Source organism: Pipra filicauda, unplaced genomic scaffold (assembly GCF_003945595.2).
Source record: "Pipra filicauda isolate LSUMZ 115617 unplaced genomic scaffold, ASM394559v2 scaffold123_size2130275_pilon, whole genome shotgun sequence".
NCBI classification, from domain to species: Eukaryota; Metazoa; Chordata; class Aves; order Passeriformes; family Pipridae; genus Pipra; species Pipra filicauda.
In genome coordinates, this window is record NW_024103696.1 from 346,432 (window position 1) to 353,697 (window position 7,266).

Consider the following 7,266-nt stretch of genomic DNA (forward strand, 5'->3'; position numbering starts at 1 on the left):
ATTCCTTAAAAATTTTAAGTAAACATTTTGCTTATGGAAGTGAGGGATTGTTGTCCTTGATTTAAGCATGTATTGCACAGACTAGTATGCTGGTTTCCCCTTCTCCTGGAGACTCCCTTCCCAGTCACTTTATTGCTGGAGCCCTGGACAGCCAAATTTGTTTAATAGTGCAGATGATTTTCTGGAGTAGAGAAGGCTGATGTTGCACTGGCTTTGCTGCATTCACAACAGGGCTAAACCGTAACCAAACAATTCATGTGTGGTTTGAACTCCTCTGTAGATGTCCCAGTGTCAAAAGCTCCAGGCACCAGTCTATTGCATAAATTGAGCCAAGCTTCTGTTCCCTTGACCTTTTCACAACAATGTCAGGTAGCAGAGGATGATGCTTTCTTGCACTCAGAGTGAGGCTGTACCCACTATCCACAGCTAAACATGGAACTTGGCCTGCTGTCATGATACACTTGCGTGAGTACTGGGGGAGGCATCACATGTCAAGAGAACACCTCTCTAGTAAATGTTGGGGTTGAAATGCTTTATTGTCCCAATTGCGCAGAAAGCGTGGCTTGACGTTTGATTTTTCCAGATTTTTTTCTATGGATGGATGGAGGGGGGAGGAAGGGAGGGAAGAAAGTACATGGCAGCAAATGAATCCTAGCAGCATCTGGGAGGAAGGATCTGCTGGCCCTGAAGACAAAGGTTTTTGTGCAAGAGCTTCAGTATGACAAGATAACCAGGAAATGCTGCAATGGATTTAGAGTATTTTAGTGACCTTTCTGGTGCTGTACGCTGTTCATAGGCCTGACAGCTGGGCTTGTTGTGTTCTTTCTCTTTGTCTCTTTACCTCTTGCATGCTCGTGTCAACAAGCAAAGCTGCTTGCTTCAGCCTCAAGTTGAACAATTTTCAAGACATTTCTTAAGTTGCCCTGAGCATCTCTAATGAAAAAAAAAAAACCTTCCAAGTTCACTGAAATTTAATGCTTAATAAATGTTCAGAAAATGCATTTCCTTATGCTTAAATACATTTTCATTGTAGTTCTAAATAATTTGTATAATTTTTTGTGCTAGTGATGTTCCTGAATATCAGAGCCAATTCAAGGGAAGAAAACAGCTAGAAGAAAACATTTCTTCTCCATCCCTCAGTCCCCCTTCAGATCTACAGAAGTGTTTTCATTCTCATCCATATCACACTGAAGCACCTAAGCACAGGGATGAAATGGGAACTCAGGAGACATGCATGGAGCATCTATACTTATAAGCACAGGGATGTGTTCCTATGCTCGGGGAGGGCATACACATAGCACATGCTCACATGTCATCAAGAGAGATCAATAGGATTGTTAAAAGAGCCTCAGGCTCTTCCATCTCAGGTGCTGGGATGATGAGGTGCTGAGATAGCTTGGAAACATGAAGCCTCAGTTCTGCTGTCTGGATTTCATGTGGGATGAGTTGCCATCCCCTCTGAGCTGTCTTCTGCAAACTGACTCCTACTGCTGTTGGATGGAACTCACTGCTCCACAGTTGACATCTCCTCAGGTGAGGAGCCACACATTCCTCTCTGCTTCCAGGCTGGGATATCCACCCAAAAGGGAAGAGCCAGGTACCTAGGCTTTTAATTTATCAGAGGTTTGTAAGTCCAGATGGAGGTCTTTTGAAGCACAGCTGCATAGAGCACTCCTGAAAGCTTGAAGGTAACATACAAACTTGGCCTAACTGGTTTGAAAGAGTGACAAAAGGGTGGAGAAGAAAAGGACACCTGAAAATGAGCAAAAGATTAGACAGTAGCCTGGAAATTCAGATCTGTATGTGCAAAAACATCTACTGGGCATGTTTTGCAGTGGCCTGCATATGTCATGTCTGTCAAATTGTATCTCAGGAATGGCACTGAAACTCCAGATCTTGCTTTTCTTTCAACACCTTTGAGCTGGGAAGCAGCCTATTTCAAAAGTGCAGTTTTCTGCCTCACTTGATGGATGTGCAGAAATTTTTTAGGGTGCTGAATCATCACTGAAGCTCAGGACTTGGACAAAAACTGAACTGGAATTCAGTGGGAAGAAACCGAGGTAAAAGGGCAAAGTCTTGAATTCTTAGTGTGTGCAGGTGTGTCACATTGTTTAAAATAAACACTTCTTTTATTTGAATGTTTGTTGATTGAATGTACAAAAGCAGGTAGCTGTCTCCCAGAACAAATAATGAAGTTGACAAATTGGTAATGCCAAACAGGTAAAGACAGGACTTAGTGAACCCATTAGATCTAAAGAAGCTGAAAACAAAAGAAGTGGCTATTTGGTACAGTTACTACACTCAAAAGAATTAGTAGGATTAGGTTATGGGTGGTTAGGGGGCCATAGCTTTCTGGCTTGGTTTTCAAGATTAAGTGGAAAAAAAAAAAAGAGCTGAGAAACCTGAGTGGTTTCAGGCTGGAGGTTATTTACATTCCTATCTTGAGAATTATGAAAAGATGAGTATGTTGTCACTGCACTCACTGCTCAGTTTGGGAAGCATTGTCCTATAGTGCCTGCATGCCCTGACAGGGTCTGAATCTCTGGGATTAGTGTCTGCTTGAGAGAAATCTGAATCTGACTGGGATGTGGAAAAAAAAAAAGATATTCTGCAAGATAGTTTGAATTCAGGTTGTCATTGTAAAGTGTGTGATCTCACTTTGAAGAATTTAAGAATGGTGGTGAATCTCACAAGACTTTCAGAGCAGTTTGTCATGTGGAAGACACATGGGACTGGCCATGGGCATAAAAGGGGACTCAGTTCCCAAGTATGGCCAATTTGAATTGCCAAATTGAATTGCAAATTAATAATTTCTTGCCTAATGTTTTTGAATAATCATTGCAGATGTTTCTTGAAGATTTGCTTAAGGAATGTATTCAAATACTTGAGACATGATTCAGAAAAATATGCTAACTGAGAAAGCACTAAAGTATTAAATCTAAGCCAAAGGACTTCAGTCACAGATGATTAAATACTTTCTTGAACAGAGGTGGACTTCTCATGTAGATGTTTGTTTCTTGATACTTGGCTAGTCTCCACAATTCTTACAGAACATTCAAAATAAAAAGCTTTGCTTTGGGGAAGGCTTTATGTTGAAATTTGAAAGTATATTGTCTAGGAGAGGCTCTACACTAAGGCAGCTGTTTTCAAGCACTTGAGTCTAGAAACTTGTAACTCCAGTTACAAGGAGTTACTTTCTATAACTCCTGTTTTTAATTGCTTATTGCAACTTAACTGAGGATTATTAATTTACAGTGGGAAAAAAACCTTGCAGTTTAAACCCACACTAAGCCCCACCCTAGGAATCCAGAGCAATGAGGGTTTAAAAAATTTAGGAAAAATAAATTGAATTGTAATCACTTCTTTTCTGCTATGCTAAAATGCTGAGGGATTTGCTAAACCTACAGTTTGATAAAACTGAATCCCTCCTTAATGGTTGTATTTGCTAAACCAGCTCACTGCAATGGATACATAGCATGTTCTTTCCTTTCTGACCTCCTCGGTTTAGAGAAGACAGGATTTGGACAGTTTTTGCTTGGTTGAACAGCATGATAAGAGTTGTAAAATGTTACCAGCAAGGAGTGTGGTTTTGTGATAAACAAAGAATTGCAACACTGAATGTCTTTCGGCAGCCATCCAGGCGGAACAAGCGTGCAGCAACTCCAGCAAACCTCTGGGATCCAGAGAAATGTCAGGAGTAGTGCATAAATGAGGATATTTTTTTAATACCCTAGATACTGTCTGTGTTTGTTATTGCAGATGCTTGACATCCTTGGGTTGGGTTTCTTTCTTTTGTCCATTATAACAACAAGCCTAAAAAGCACTTTGTTCTGCTTCCTTAGGAGTGTGCCATCTCCTGTTTCATCTTCAGCCCTTTGTTTGGCCATCCTAATTCCCTGCAGATTTGGAAGGAGAAACTTACCTTTGTATGTATGAGTGACGGCAAATTTCTACTGCATTTTCAGTGATGAAAATGATAACAGTGTCTCCACAGAAATAGGAATATTTCCAGAGCTCCAGAGTCTTATTTGCAATACACCTTTATCTGCTGTTATTATCATAGGTTCTCTCCAAATCAGTATTTTCGTTTATTTTTTCTTTACTATAACACAAATATTTTTGAGAAAAGCAGTAGCAAAACAAGAGAAAACAACTCAGAGACTAGAAATTATTTGCACAATATGATTCTTATGATAGAATCATTCATTAACAGCTTTTTTTTTTTTTTTTGTTAAGGGTATCAGTGACATTAATTTTGTGATTCTACTTCCTTTGGTGAGGGAGGGACATAAGGAAGAAGATCCATATTCATGGCTCGGATTAGATCTGCTGAGTTTCAAAATGTATGTATGTGCCTCTGTTTTGTAATACCTCATGAACCTCCTAAGAGCTGAAAACTGCAATAGCACCAAAATCTTAATGAAATATCACATGCTGCCTATTAGGTTTAAAATGCCTGCTGAAATGTGCAGAGCCTGGACTTTCTGGCTGTCAAGCACACAGAGCACTATACGTGGAAGTAGTTGTGACTGTCAGTTCTCCAAGATCAAACTCGAGTCTTATGCCTCATTTAAAGCTGTTAGCAGACTAGGACTCTGAGGATCTCTGTCATATGTCCTATATGCAGTGGCAGACCTCATTTTATAGATCTGAGGCAAGCAGCCTTTGATAAAGAGACATTTATGAGTTTTGAGGGCAAATTATCCATCTTCTTAAGAGATTGTTAAATCCTTGATTTAGTTAGTGGCTCAGTTTTTGCTAAAGGAAAATGGAAATTTGGTTAAATCATCCCAGTACTGTCCACCTTTGCTTGGTGGCCTGAAAGGAGGAGGTGTCGTGGGATGGGTGTTGAACCAGGTGATGGGATGTGAATCTCTGTTGGAATAATGGCCCCATAAGAACCTACCACAAATACACTCCTTGCTGGAATGGTCCAACATGACATCTCCGGTTAGAGCATGGGGTCTTATGGTTTCTCTGCTGTAGATGTGACTTTTAAGGTTTAAAAGAAACATGGGACCCTTTCTGTAAGATTCCTTCAGCTTTCTGTGTTGTCAGAAATGTAGAGCTCTCTTGGCCACCTGGTATGCTGCAAGCTGGAGGATCTGCCCTTCTAGTCAGCTTCTGGTGAGGAAGGTAATCCCAAAGTAGGCTGCCTCATGACAGGGCACTGTGTCTGATGCTGCATCTGTTGGTGTGCTGAGGGTTAGTGTGCTGCTCGGATGCTCTTTTGTGGTAGCCTCTAAAAAGTGTTTCTCATCCTCCTCCCTCCTCCCCCACCCTCATTTTGCTTACAACTGTTTTGGAAAAAACAAAAACATGCACTAGGAAAAACAAAAAGAAGAGTAAAGCTGTTCTTCATTCGGGCCACGTTTATACCATCTGTTCTGCATCTATTTAAACTCTGTTGGGAGTAAGCAGAGGTGCCCCTGAATTTCAGCTATGCTCCAAATGAATCCCAATAGGCTTCCTGTTTTGGAGACTAAACCTTGCTAAGACAGGACCTCTGAGAAGAAAAATTTTTTTAAGTCCTGGGAGTCGGCAGATGCGGTTGGTGGTTGCTGGAAAGAGCAGAGGGAGCAGTGGCAGTCCTTGCAGCGAGGCGTCCTCCCTGCTGCAGTCCCCGTGGTTGGAGACCAGCAGGTCTGTGCAGCACAGGGCAGCAGCGGGAGGCAGGACCGGCTGTGCGCGCACACACACACACACACACACACACATATATATTCTCTCGGGGCGCTGCTTGTCAGCTTCCCAACGTGTATTTTGAGCTACTTGCAGTTGGTATCCGTTTAAATTACTTCAGCTACAGTATCCCTGATTGCTCCAAAGGCATTGCAACTGAGCTGTAGCCTAAAGCAGACCTAAAAAGCCCATCCCACGGGGCCTGTCTTTGCACTATCCACATTAGCAAATGTTTCTGTATTACTAAGGGAGATAGGGAGCAGTGAGGATGGTTGGATGGCTGGGGTTTGTTTTCTTTTTTTGGTGAAGGCAAATAAACTTTGACAGGTGTTAAAACAAAAAGGCAAAGGAAAAATACTGAACAATCTTTATGTCAGCTGAAGTGTCCTCAACGCAGCTTTGAAGTGAGAGCTAGTTCTCTGTCTCAGTGCCAGCTTTGAAGATGTGTGTACATATTCATGCACTTAGTGTGTTAATTAAAACAAGAGCTGAATGAAGGCTTGTCTCTTATTTTAAGAATAGTTGCAGCAGAAGCTGGAAGGTTGAGTCTAGCCTCAGGCACACAGGTATTACATGGCTCTCCCAGAGCTCTATCACTGTCTCTGCTTCTTGTTTTACACTGTTTTACATGGTCCCTTGCCTTCCCTAGGCTCCCTCCTTGGTCCTCATTAATTATATTTTAGCGAAGTAAGCAGGCTGGCAGCATTCGGTGGCTGTGAACTGAAGTCCTTGATGTGTTTCAAAAGCAAGAACATATATAGCTTGGTTTTAGATGACTTCCCCCTTCTTTTCTTGTGAAGGGCTAACCAGCCTCTACAGATACAGAACCTGCTGGGCTACCGGGTCAAAACCTTGCCAAATATTGACTCTATGAATGTGAAATCAGAGTGCTGTTGATAAATCTGAATGTCTGGAGAAGCATTCTTTGCTTGCTATGTCTGTCCTAGAAGACATCTCAAATATTGCTCAGTTTTTAACTGGTCTGTTCTCCCTGTCACCATTTTAATAAATGGTATTTTTAGGTCAACCTCTGTAGTCTTGCCCTTTGTATAGAGGATAGTGCTAATTTAATGAGAACAGTTCAGACACATTTGCTATAATTAAAATTCTTAAAAATTGTTTTGAATAGACCAGTGTGTGCTTTTTTTAAAATACCAGAAGTAAAGTTGGCTGGGGCATTCACTCATCGGTTCCACTGAGAGCTTTAATAGCGTTGTGCAGTAATTAAGAAAGACTGAGATCCTCAGCCAGGTTTCAGATGGGTGGAGGTGACATTCAAGTGGTCCATCAAAAAACTGCTATTACAAGCTTGTGAAAGAGAGGAAGAAAAATGAATAGTTCGCGCTCCCCTTCTTGCCCTGGCCAACTTTATAAGTTTAGTACAATTTTGGCCTTGACATGGGTGCAAATCTCTGTCCTTTGGGACAGTACATGTTGTGACATTTCCCTATGAATGCTCTGTGATGCCTGAGTGCACATGTGCTCATGCACACTCACACCTATGCTCATGTGTGTAGGTCTAGAGATGCTCTCTTACCTCCTTAACTTACATACATCCTTACAAATATGAAATTAATGGGCTAC